The 13,990-nt window shown below is 40.1% G+C and overlaps 1 long non-coding RNA gene across 1 annotated transcript; it reads left to right on the top strand.

Annotated features, from left to right (window-relative positions):
* The first annotated feature begins 349 nt into the window (after positions 1–349).
* On the top strand, positions 350–8,417 carry LOC115900094. The gene is made up of 3 exons (XR_004059775.1): positions 350–406; positions 1,401–1,468; positions 8,066–8,417. It is a non-coding gene; the product is annotated as an uncharacterized LOC115900094 (long non-coding RNA).
* Positions 8,418–13,990: the final 5,573 nt, after the last annotated feature.

The raw sequence follows: 13,990 nt of genomic DNA, 5'->3' as shown, positions 1-13,990 counted from the left end.
CAGACCACGTGAACTGAGAAGAGGCTCGTATTTTCCAGCAGGAGCACAGTTCACCTCAGCACTCGTTCAGCATGGGCCAATTCCATGCCCTGATATTGCAGGACACTGCAGGAGATTGCAAAGCCTCCACCTGGGTCACAATGACCCTCGGTACCTGTTGATTTATGCACCTTCATCATGAACTCGGAGTATTAAACAACAAATGAGGCTTCCTGTAGTCATTAAGGATCACAATTCTAAATAAACCTGGGAAGCTCAGTAACAGAGGTCCCCCGCACCGGGAGCAGTCCTCGATGTCTGTAACAAGGCTTCACATCATCTGGCATTAAACTACGGGGCTGCTTGAAGGCAAAATTTATCTTATTCTGACGTAGGATGACCAAAACATCTGGAGAAACAAATTGGGGTGAGCCCTCTCCAAGTGCGTTAATGAAATACTAGTTGTCAGGATAAGACAGGCAACAAGGCAAGGTCAGCAAGGCCTGGGGCTTAATGGATTTGTCTTCCAGGAAATTAAGGCAGTGAGCACAGGGACTCGCACCCAGATATCAGGTGGAGCAGTCATTAAAAGCCTATTAGAGGAAGAGATCCAGTCAAAAGACCCAAAATAAGCAAAGAGAGAGGATAAAATTGTTCCACCATAAGCTCTGTCTCAATCTACTTCCTCATACAAACATCTTTTTTGTTTTACTGTGCTTGAAATAATTAATAACTTGAAGTGCAAAAATTCCTGTGTCTGAAGCCAGAGGCTACTGTATAAATGAGAGAAAATCAAGTTCTCAAACTCTAGATTCTAGAATCTAGAAGACTGAAAGGGATTTCTTCTCCAGGCACAAGATTTATTCCAGGTGAGATGTTAGAATTCATATGATTGCCGAGTGTGGAGGCTCACACCTGTAATCCCAGCACTTTGGGAGGCCGAGGCAGGAGGATTGCTTGAGCCCAGGAGTTCAAGACCAGCCTGAGCAACATAGTAAGACCCTGTCTCTAAAAAAACATATTAAAAAGTAGCCTGGCAGAGCAGTGCATGCCTGTGGTTCCATCTACTCAGGAGGTTGAGACGGGAGGATCATTTGAGCCCAAGAGGTAATGGTTGCAGTGAGCTGTAATCACAACATTGTACTCAGCCTGGGCAATAGGGCAAGATCCTGTCTCAAAACAAACAAACAGACAAAAAAACATTAGAATGTGTTTTATAACGTCTCAATATCTGGAAATGTGTGGCAGGGATAGAAACATACACATATCAATGAGATCTGTATTTCTCAGATTCACCCACAGCTAAACTGGGGGTCACGTGACTCACTCTGGGAGAGCAAGTGACACCTACCACTTCTGGAATGAGGTATTTAAAAGCTGGTGTACTTTTTTGTCTCTCTCTCTTTTCCCTTGCTACAAAGACCCAGAAGCCACTTGCTCTATGTCTGCAGTTACAAGGCAGAACACAGTTGCCAGCACCAAGCTACAGGTACTACTATGAATTTAGTGTGTATTGGTAGTTAGGGATAAACACCCTGACTAATCCAAAATATGTCTTTCCACATCCTTCTCAAAAGCCCAAACCAGTAATATAGAAATGGCTGTTTTTCCAGGACACAATCCAGAAATATAGTTTCTCTGTTTCGGCCCGAGGCTACTGTATAGGTGGCAGAAATGTTTGTTACCAGATTCTAAAATAGTAACGATACATCCATGGTGGCACAATTCCCAAATCTGATGGAAGGTCGGAGCTCTCTGGGCTTGTAGTGATGAATTATGTTCACACGAGCTAAGCAGATTCAATAAATCACAAGAAGATTCTATTGACTATACTGTGAATAGAGCTTGAGCGAGAAGCCTGACATTCTATACAACTTAAACTAAGAATAATAGTTCTTTCTCTGGTCATTTATCCGATAGGTAGAATAAAACATCAGAGGTGAAGGAGCTTTCAAAAATGATCCTAATGAATCCCCTTGGTTTAGTCCAAAGATTTATTATGTTCCATGTGCTTTGATGGACACGGAGATAAAGGATACATGACACTCAACACCTTTCCGCAAGCTTATAGTTTACATAAAGCAAATTCAGAAACATTGACAGATGCATACATTAGGTTTATATAAAGGGTACTATGCAGATTTGGAAGAGGGGTACCTAGCTCAGCTTGGAGTTCAGATAAAACTTCCAGAAAGAATGAGAACCAAGTTAGATTATGAAGAACGTCAGGCAGAAAATATAGAGATTTTCCAGAAAAGGCAATCTGTGAGTGAAGGAGTAAAACTATGAAACAGCATGGCATAGAAACATCAAATGCAGGCATGGCCCTTTCTGTGTGTCACAGGTTGATCTCAATTCTTTCTACATCATGTTTATTTGGATATTGCTCAAGTGTAAAATGGAGAAATAGTGGTGTACAAAGTTGGATAATATAGACCCGAAGGGAAATCTACTTAGTGAAGGTAGGCTATTAGCGAATGTTTTATTTGTTTAAAGGGCTTTAGAGGCATTAGTATGTGGTAATATAAGAAACCTAGTATAATTTTAAATAGAGTGTATTACATTAGTAGGTTTAGGGGAAGACATCTTAGTGAGAAATGATATGAAAATACAGGCAAGAAAATAAAGAAGCAATATTGGGGAGACTACACCCTTCTAAGGACAAAATTTACCGGATACAAGTATGTTAGTTGAGTCTAACCTGGTGGGTGAAGATACCTCAGGATGAGTAGTTACGTCTACATCAGCTTCACTTAAAAGATCCCCTCCTCGTGATAATGATATTATACACCAACCCCAATGCACAGGAAATAAATAAAAGTGAGTGGTGCCATGATACCTGGTGTTGCAGGTTCCACTTTGGAAGAGGGTCTCAGCTAAAGTTTGGGAAGGGTTTTTGCAAAAGATAGAGAGTGAATTCCTATGCAAAAGAGCCTGGGTAGTCAAGGCATGAGATGCACCAAGCCTGTGAGCCTAGGAGCGTTTGGACCTGGCCTTTGGAAATCACAGGGGGATCCAGAGGTGTCAACCAAGGACAGGAAAGTCTACGAGGCTGAACCGTGAACTCTCACAGAGTCCTGATGGAAAAATTTACCCTAAACTCTTAGATGACTTAGCAACAGCTCTTCAGTGACAGGCATCCCAGACTAGATATGTGTGTGACACCATTGGGCTCCACAAAGTAATTTCAGGGTGAGGAAGGCTCAGTTGTGCCCTGGGGAAAGGAAGATTTTAATCTGATTTTGTATTTTCCTCATGCTTCCGTTTTATCCCTGTGACCTTGTTTTTTCTTATCACTGAAATGAGATATATTCACTTTGTACAAGTAGCAATGTTGCATGTAAGAGCATCTCTGATCATCTACAGATGGCCTGATTCTCGAATTGCAGGCTTTAATTTTTGAATAAAATGTCATGCATTTCAAATCTTGGAACATTTTCAATAAAAAGAAAATCATTTTGAGAAATAGTGTGTGCATATGGTTAAATATTAAATCTGTGTTAAGATGGGATTTTAGGTATTTTCAAATATGGTATAGAATAGTAATCTTTCAATAATATCCTAAATATGTAAAGAACTCTTAGAAATGAAAAAGAAACAAACAAAACAAAGTTTAAAATGTGAGTAGGTATTTCTTCTTTATCAAAGAAGAAATAGAACTGAAAAATAAACCTCAACCTTTCCAATAACAGAACACATTAAAGATACACTTATACTCATAATATTTTAAAATTAGATATATAATTTTATGTACAGAATAATAATGCAAGCTTGAAAAATACATTGATTAGTAGTACAAACTGCTGGGGTGCATTAGTCTTTTCTCATGTCCCTAATAAAGACATACACAAGACTGGGTAATTTATAAAGGAAAGAGGTTTAATTGACCCACCAGTTCCACATAGCTGGGGAGGCCTCACAATCATGGTGGAAGGCAAAGGAGAAGCAAAGGCATGTCTTACATGGCAGCAGGCGAGACAGTCTGTGCAGGGGAACTGCCATTTATGAAACCATCAGATTGTGAGACACTTATTCACTGTCACAGGAACGGCATGGGAAAAATCCGCTCTCATGAATCAATTACCTCACACTAGGTCCCTCCCAGGACACATGGGGATTACAGGAGCTACAATTCAAGATGAGATTTGGGTGGGGACACAGCCAAATCATAACATGGGGAGATTGTATAGTAGTCAAACTTTTCCTAAGGCAGTTTTGCAATATATTTTAAAAACTTGAACAATATATAACCTTTAATCTAGCTGTCTTATATTTTTGATATTAACCTTAAGATTTTATTCACATATTTCAGCTCAAATATTCTCATTTTTACATTGCTTAAAATAATAAAAATTGGAAACAAACGAAGTGTCTAAAATTCATGAAATAATTAAATTTGAGTTAAATTCATACGAGGGTTGCAAACTGGAAGTTAGGAGGACAACGCAGCCTAGAGGCATTTTTTCTGTGGCCAACTCAGTGATTTTTTTTTTAAGTTCATTCACTTGCCAATATTTATAAATACGCTTTTAAAATAAAACCTGGAATGTTGGGTTCCCTCGAAACACCAGAACATCCATAAACACTGCACCTTAGCATGACAGAAATTGGCCACGGTAAAATAGGAATTGCTTTCCTTAGACTGTATAAGCATTTTCCTGTTTATCCCAGTACCCATCACTCTATTGATCTATACTTAATCATTACTTCAATCATTTCCATCACATGTCTGAATATTGAAGTATTTAAGTTCATGGTTCCTGATGTATATAAAACATAGCTCATTTATATGATATAATATTAGCCAGCCACTAAAAAGAAGGTACTGCTGAAAAATACTAATAGAAAAAGATATACATGATATTAAAGAACAAATGTGTTATCAACTATTGTTTACAACAGAATTATTTTCTTGACTCCAAAAGACTGGAAGATTTGCATCCAAATCATAACAGAGGCTGTCTCCAACTGTTAGAACAGCTGACAGTTTGTCTTTTCTTCCTTCTCCTTATCTGTGATTTCCAAATGTTCCACAATGTGTACCTTTGCCTTTATCTCCTTTTGCTCCTCATCTCCCGCCTCTATGCACTCACCCCAGGGCCTTGGCTGCTCTCTGGAGTGCTCTGCTACAGGTCTCTGTTTTGACCTGTCTTGGCTCCAGTGACATCCTACATCTGACCCCATGGAAGCCGATAGTTAAGAGCAAAGGCTTGTTGGCAGTGTCCAGTTCTGCTCCTCCACCTTGGAGCTCAACTCTCTGAGTCTCCATTACTTAATTTTAGCTTGAGTATTGTGAAACCTTAATAATAGGCTGCAAGACTCAGAGATCTGAAATGTGTAACAAGATTATCTGTTGGGAAGTAATTGTAATAGGACATGGAAGAGAGAGAAAGCGAGACTCAGAGAGAGAGAAAAATATATTGCTCTTACCATCTTCATTGTATCCACGACTGGCATACAATTTTGATAGATAAAAATCTTTCTGCAGGGAATTTCCCCCTGGCCTGCTGAGAGGATAAAGCACATGTGTCCTAGGTGTGTAAATAATTGCATCCTTTGCTTCTCTAGAGAGTCAGCAACGTGGCATTTCATTTCTAATTATGGGCACTGAGGTCAGTCCTCCCTGGGTTTCCAAAACACCACCTCAGTGGGCTCCCAATGGTAGGATGAAAGCCCCGAAAAAAAATTAATTCTCACATTTCCCCTTCTTGTTTGGGCTTATATTCTAATGACCTTATAAAATAGAGGATGCTTTTACTAATCCCACTTTACATATGACTGTGAAAATGCACAGTTACCTTAGAGCAGCGAGGGAAAAAAAGAAAAGATTAAAATGAAGAAATTTTCCTCCTTTGCAGGGAAAACTTTTTAAAATACCTCAGGGTCATGTTTTTTAACCATAAGCAAATATTCTATTTTAATTAAAACCACCACCATTTCTCCTCCCTCAAAAGTACTTCTACAAGAATCAATGGCCTCTTTTGCACTCTAGCCTGCTGGAAGTGAACTCACAATTCTGCAAAGGTCTTTTCTCTACCTTGGCTTTTTCAGCAGACATCCCTGTTGCTATGTGTCTGAAGAGACGCCACAGCTGCTGATATGCTAATTCCTGCTTACTTCCAAATAGGCCTGGGTTTATTTTGTACTTCATCAGCTGTCAACAAAGACATTTGAGAAATAACTCCAGGACTTCACAAAGAGAAGACAGTAGCGTCTTACCGTGGGCTTTTGAAACATCAGCCGAGAGAGGAGCTCTGTGGAGAGCACATGTTGCGCCCAGCCCTTGGGACTCCATTCCCGGGCTCAATGAAGATGGGTTACTTTTGCAATTAGAAAAAGACAAAAGAGGCAAAAGATTAATACATGTAAGCTCTTTAGCCTAGGAGGCAAAAAATTGTCGTTTGATGATTTTTATCCCATTGTTCTCACTTATGGAAAATAAGAGATACTAAGTCCACACACACAGACAGACACTCACAAATACATGGCTTCTTTTGAAATACTGGAATATGGCAATACTAAGTTCACATTTCCCATGGGCACATCTACGGGAGCTGAGTAACAGGCATCCTTTCGGCGGCATGAATGTTCAAGTTCACCAGCATCCCCCGTTTAGAGGTCCATGTTGCTGCACCGTGTACTTGCACTCATGTTATCTACTGAGCAATTGTAGACATTTGTCGTGTTGATTTTTTTTTTTTTTTTTTAGAAAGGATATCCCACTGTCACTCAAGCTGGAGCGCAGTGGTGCGATCACAGCTCACTGCAGCCTCGACCTCCCAGGCTCAAGCTGATCCCCCTCAGCCTCCTGAGTACTGGGACCACAGGTGCATGCCACCCCTCCTGGATAATATTTTAATGATTTTAGTAGAGACAGGGTCTCCCTATGTTACTCAGGCTGATCTTGAGCTCCTGGACTCGAGCAATCCTCCTCCCTGGCCTCTGTAGACATAAGAATGTGTACATTTTTGATAAATTTTTGAACATGTTTTGTTAATTTAATTAGAATAGAAAGTTAAGAAATTTGCAGAGCACAATAACTCTGGACACCAAGCCGATACTCTATTCCTGATGATTGCCAGAAACTACCTTCTTAGTAATGATACCACGGTGCTATTTGCTCTTTTACTCTTTCTCCCATGAGTGTGCAGAGGAGTTTCTCAGAGGCTACAAGACACTGCAACAGAATGAATACACACACAGCTGCTTCCTATTAAGCTGGACAAAGACAAGAGTAGCAAACATGCAAAATACTTTCATTCTCCTCCCTCAGTTTTTGGAATAATGTAGTTATTTCTGTAAAAATATACTCTTTATATTACCATGTAATGGATTTAGTATTTTTAAAAACAGGCATCAAAGGCATTTCTGTTTTAATTTCTAATATAATAAATATTGATGGATAGGACCATCAATAAATAAAAGTCCTTAAGAGGTATTAATAATATTTAACAGTATAAAGGGGTCCTGGGGCTCAAATAATTGACAATTACTGATTTACGGTCATATGAGAATGGTAACTACTTTCTTTCAGTGCCTTTCTCTGAACTTAAGATTATCTGAACATTCCAAGCTATTTGCAATTTGCACATGTGCTAAAAAATTCTTCTTTATTACACAAGCATTTTATTTTTTATTTTTATTTTAAGCTCAGCGGTACAAGTGCAAGTTTGTTACATAGATAAACTTGTGTCATGGGGGTTTGTTGCACAGATTATTTTATTGCCCAGGTATTAAGCCTAGTACCCGTTAGTTATTTTTCCTGATCCCCTCCCTCTCCCAACCCTTCACCCTCTGAAAGACACAAACATTTTAATAAGCAGGTTCTTATTGAGACAAATATGTATGTATGCATGTATGTGCATATGTGTATATATGTATATATGCACATGTATATGTGTACTCACACACACATGCACACACACACACACCCTTCTTTGCAATTCTGCAAACTTAGTTCTGGATTCATAAAGCCTGTTACTTTCTCTTTATGTTGCTCTTATTCAGTTCATCCTCCTCCCTGAAATTACAGATGTTAGAGATGGAAAGTAATGAATACAGTTCACCATAGTCTTTTATTTTACAGATGGGGAAGCTGAGGCCAGGAGTAACCAGTCATATTGCTTCCATGCTGGGAACTCTCCAATGACATCTCACACAATACAGAGTCAACTTCGAGTCCCCCACCATAGACCACAAGGCCTTGCAAGTTCTAACCTTGCCCAATCTCCTTTATGCTCCCTCAGTCCAAGTGCCTCTGTGATGATGAATGGAGTCCTTCTTGGCTTCCTCCAAAGGGGCAGAACTGCTCTGGAAGGTTCCTCATGGCATTGGCAATGATCTTATTCTGTGCTTGTTAAAGAGGTTAAGTTGATTTTACTTTTGTTATATAATTAATGGTTAAGAATAAAATTCTGAACATTTTCAAGGAAACTTTTGATCCTAAAGAAGGTTTTGTGTGCCTAAGCTTTGGTATGTTTTCCCACTCAACACACAGAAATAAGCAGGGAACTTTCTAAAACAAATAACTGTGTTATTCTTTGTCCCCCCAGGACTTACTTATATTTTATCTATAAATTGATTTGTATTTTAGTTTAGTTTATTTAGGTAGAATTAAAGTAGTTTTAACTTAGTTTTCCCAGTGAAATTAGATTTTAGATACATGAGAAAAAGATTAGTAAATCAAAGACCATTTAATTTCCATTGATAGAGGTGGTCATTATTGTCATCTACCCTCTCAGCCAACTTTGTCTTTATTTAATGGGTGTTGAATGAAATCTCTCAAACGTACAGGAAAGTCTTTTGATACTCATAGCTTGTCTACTGAAACAATGCATTGGATCTTGCGTTCCCACAATGGCCTGGTTTGCATCTTAAATCCGGATTTACTGTACTCAGTGAAGAAGAAGAGCACATTCATTCACCCTCTGGTGCTTTTCTCTGCCCATTGTTTCCTCAGTTTATATTTTCCTGCCCACCCAGCAGAAAAGGCGACAGCAACTGCCCATCCTCTAAAGCACTGAATGCGTTTTCTCTGCCAGTCCCTGGATCGTGATAGATGGTTACACTCTAGCCCTGCTCACCTGTGCATCCAGATCCTGCAGCTTCTCATTGCAGGATATCTCGTTCTGTCACGCACACAACTCAGCCCCCTTCTCCTGGGCTTCCCCAGCCCCATCACTGAGAGCCTGGCAAAAACAAACCAAAAAACAACAAACAGAAATACACCAAAAACAAACAAAATAAAAAGTAATAAAACATACAGGCACAATAATATTTGTGATATTTGTGAGAGCATCATTAATATAGAAAACTAGGGGAAAAAACTATGCAAATGCAGTTGGGACTACCCGTATTTTCTCACGGTGCCTGGTTTTCCCCAGAGAGAAAGCAAAAGCTGTTGGACCTCTTATAGACTGTGACTGGAATCATCATAGTGACGCGTTACTACCTTCTCTTGTTCAAGGTAAGTTATAGCGCTAGCCCAGGGAAGAGAAATTGACTCCCTTTCTTGATGATTTGAGTGTAATGTGCATAGAAAGAAGAACAATATTTATGATAACCATCTCTGGAAACTATCATAACAATTAGATCTCTTATTTAAAAATTAATATAAGCATTTGATTAAAAAATTCAACTCGTGTAGATATATCTACTGCATCCAATGCTAAGAGATCTTTGGGATTTATGCACTGTGCATCTGCATTGCTTATAGAGAGAGAAGATGGGGGTTTTTATTTTTATTTTTTTCCCAAATAGAAACATACTATACATGTTCTTCCACACTTTACTTTTATATGGGGACAGGATGTAGGTCTGATTAATTTTTGCATTTCTGCTATAGTGCCCAGTCTATTTGTGGAAATGTGTTTTTTATTCATGTTTTCCAAAGGTATTAAAATAGGGGGCACAAACTCCAATGCCCATAGCAGCCTGAGAAGTGACATAAATGAGTGTCAGAAACCAGGCTAAGGCAATTGGAAGTGGTGGGGACTGTGGTGTCCTGAAGATCTAATGCTGCCTCTAATGGAAGCAGCTGCTACTCTGCTCCTGGCCTTTGCTGCTATGCAGAAACACAGGCCCAGCATTGCCCATCTTCTAAACTTTTAAGAGTAGCCTGAAACCCAGGACCCTGCTATAAAACCCCCTGAACTTTGACTGTTGAAAACCAATTTTAAAAACAATGATGTGTATGCCAAGAAAACATACCTCTAGGCTGTGTTCAGCCTTGAGCCCACCAATTTACACCTTCTGCAACATTCTCATTGAGGAACCCCAATGGGTACCATGACTCTCTCCTTCTAAGCTCTCTCCCGTAGATTTCATCTTCCCACATATGGGCAATGTTAGAGGCACTTCTGCCTCATTTTACAAAATTTGCCCATTTTCTACCAGGCCTTAAAGAGAAGAAGAGATGGAGTTAAGTGAGAAAAATATGGCTATGTGAGGAGTAAAGTGAATATTCCAAAAGTAAGTATCCTCTGGGCTTGAGGAAAGAACGAAGCGGACAATTATTCAAGTGTCTCCTCAGTCTAAACTGGCCTTGGGTAAGAAAATCTGCCCATAGCCTGCTCTGTATTTTTCTTCTCTGGGTGGCCTAGCAGCTTACCTGGCCCAGGTCATGACTTTCAGGGACTACACTTTAGCTGGGCAAAGCACAGCTTTTCTGGGTTGTTATGCACAATTTCAGACTAACCTTCAAAGTCTTCCCAGGATGATTCATCTTGAAATAACTTCAGACGCCATTTATTATTTCTAGGAGCTTCGGAAGATCTTCAGATCCATTGATGGGAACACTGACTCCTGAACACAGTCATTTGAGGTGTCTTTAAACAGAAAAGTTCAATGTTATCTCAGTTAGGACACACTTTTTCAGAAAGCATGATCTGTTGCCAAGAATAATAATAGGATTTCATATTGCAGAGTGAATTCAGAGGATCCACATCTAGGAGCCTTCGGATGTTTGATTATTGGGCCATCCTGTCTGGCTGCATAAGATGCATCCATGATATTTATTTGGTGCCCAAAATATTCCAGGATTGTCCTAATTGCTTATACGTATTTGTTCTAATTCTACTGGTGTGTAAAGGAGCCCTTGCCATCTTTCTGCTTGAAGATGAGATTGAAAGTTGTTTCAGCTCAGATCTGAACTAAACACTTTTTATGAACTAAAAGTTTCCACCCATGGGGCTTAAGAGTTGCATTGACCTAATTACTTTTAGCCTAATGAAAACTGTGTCATTTTCTACTTGATTGATCGATTCTGTGTTCTTTAAAACTTGTTTTTGGTATGACACAACTATTTGAACTATGTCTAGCTCTGTTTATACTCTGACTTGGAGGAATTCTGGGAGCCACATCATAGCTAAAGGTGTGAATCTTCACTAATCAAAATGGGCAGAATTTTCTGTAAAGATGTAATCTGGCTTGAATGTGTCCAGTTATTGCTCCTGAATCCTAACTGCAGTGAGTGGAAGGCAGGGCAGTGTACTACGTGAGAGGGTGGGCCTTGAAAACTAGATATCCCTGGGTGCTAGCCCTATGTCGAAACTCTTTCTTGTGCAGATTTTGACAAATATTTATTTCTGCACTTTAGTTTCCTGATCTGTAAAATGAATATGATAATAATTATGTTTACTTATAGTATAAACCTCTTCAATGACTAGAAGCAGTGAGAGACTTAGTATAAGTACTCAACACATGCTGAATGTCTCAGAAGTCATCTTAGAACATTAGTGTAATGTAATTTTTATAGTTTGATTTAAAATTCACAAATAGTCATTGTATATATTTATGGCATACAATGTGATGTTTTGATACCTGTATACATGGCAGAATGATCCAATTAGGCAACTTAGCATATCATCACCTCAACTGTGTATCATTTCTTTGTTATATGAACATTATGTGTTTTTGAACTAAGTGAAACGGAGACTGTTTGGAAAGCCATAGAAAGTAGCCACCCTCTTTTTATCCTCATACCAAAGAAAAGCCAGCCACTTGCTAACCAGCCCGCTTATTTCACCTTATAGTAAATTGAATCTGGAACCCTGAATCATTCTATGACATTTTCCAAAAATCTAGTAAAAGCCTGGGCACCGTGGGTCACAGCTGTAATCCCAGCACTTTGGGAGGCCAAGGCACCTGAGGTCAGGAGTTCGAGACCAGCCTGGCCAACATGGTGAAACCCTGTCTCTACTAAAAATACAAAAATGAGCTCGGCGTGGTGGCGGGTGCCTGTAATCCCAGCTACACGGGAGGCTGAGGCAGGAGAATAGTATGGACCCAGGAGGCAGAGGTCGCAGTGAGCTGAGATCCTGCCATTGCACTCCAGCCTGGGTGACGACAGTGAAACACCATCTCAGAATAATAATAATAATAATAAAAATTAAAATCCAGTGAGAAAGCAAACTCCAGGAAGTCCTGGCTTCATGATTTTGCTTTGTTGTTCCTAAGCACTGCCTCACCTGCTCTAATGTGGGAGCTGAGTTGTCGAGGGGAAAGTCAATGAAATTGCTCTGAGTTGTCATCTCTCCAGGCATTGTTCTGTAATAACTGTCACCGCTAACAGAAGAGGCCACCCTCCTGCAGTGGGAATACCAGGGCACTGTCAAGATACCCAACTTTGACTTCAAATGCCACCCAGAGAGACAACTGCTCGCTTTCAGAGCAGGAGCAGGAGGCCAGTGGAGAGCGTGAGTATAACATCTGCACAGCGAGAAGTCCGGAAGAAGCAAAAATGAGATCCAGGCTGGAGTGGCTGTGCTGGAGTAACTGTTCCAGCGCGTGTTGGGCAGGGTCCTCCAAAAAGACTTTTACCTGAACTGAATGGGAAATAACAGAAAATAGAAGCAAGAGACTGTCACTTTATAATAGGTTCTGTTATGACCTCCTACAACAATGTGTTAGAAATTAGATACAGATAGACATATAGTTAGATAACTAGATAAAGAGACAGATTTGAGGTAGGTATACTTATGGATATAGATATCGATATCATAGATAAACATGTTCTTTGTTTTTATATTGTCAATGTTTGTGTTGCTGGAAAAAGGGGTTCCTATGATCCAGACCTCAAGAGAGGGTTCCTTGGCCTCGCGCAGAAAGGGATTCATGGCGAGTCATAGAGTGCAGTGAGAAGAGATCGTTTACTGAAAATTGTTCAGATTCAGAGTAGGGTGTCCTCAGAAAGCAACAGGAGGAATGCCCTGTCTTTGGTTTAAACTATTCTTACACAGGGGTCATATCTATGTAAAAGCTGAGCTATCTCTGTGTGGGGGTGGGCTGACAGTGTGACAAGATTTAGTACTTTGGCCATTTAAAGAAAGTTATCCTTGGCATTTTAGTTTACAAGTACATGAAAGCATGATTATACATTTCTTAAAAGTGTGTGTTGTTACGTGATATTGGGACATCTGAACTTTCTGCTGCAGTAGGAGTTTGTCCTTGCAGGCATTGCCAAGCTGTTTCCTCAGCAGTAAATATTTTATGACCATGGGTCATGATTGGCAAGGAATGTGTGTTGCAAGTTTAAAGATGGAGTTAATTTTAAAATGGTGACACCTGGCTCTCCTAGGCTCCTGCTTTTCTAACATTTCTATGTATAAACCTAATCTTTCTTGCTAGGTCACAACCTCCAATGATCTATTTTTCATCTGCAGTTGTCCCAAGCGCCAGCTTATTCTGCGAGTGTTTCGTGGTCATGGAAAACTGATAAAGCAGAGCATGAGAGATTCAATGGATAAGAAATTATAAAGAATCACTAAGGCCGGGCGCGGTGGCTCAAGCCTGTAATCCCAGCACTTTGGGAGGCCGAGACAGGCGGATCACGAGGTCAGGAGATCGAGACCTTCCTGGCTAATACGGTGAAACCCCGTCTCTACTAAAAAATACAAAAAACTAGCCGGGCGAGGTGGCGGGCACCTGTAGTCCCAGCTACTCGGGAGGCTGAGGCAGGAGAATGGCGTAAACCTGGGGGGTGGAGCTTGCAGTGAGCTGAGATCTGGCCACT

Source organism: Rhinopithecus roxellana, chromosome 10 (assembly GCF_007565055.1).
Source record: "Rhinopithecus roxellana isolate Shanxi Qingling chromosome 10, ASM756505v1, whole genome shotgun sequence".
In the NCBI taxonomy this organism is placed as follows: domain Eukaryota; kingdom Metazoa; phylum Chordata; class Mammalia; order Primates; family Cercopithecidae; genus Rhinopithecus; species Rhinopithecus roxellana.
This window is presented reverse-complemented; position numbering and strand designations above follow the sequence as displayed.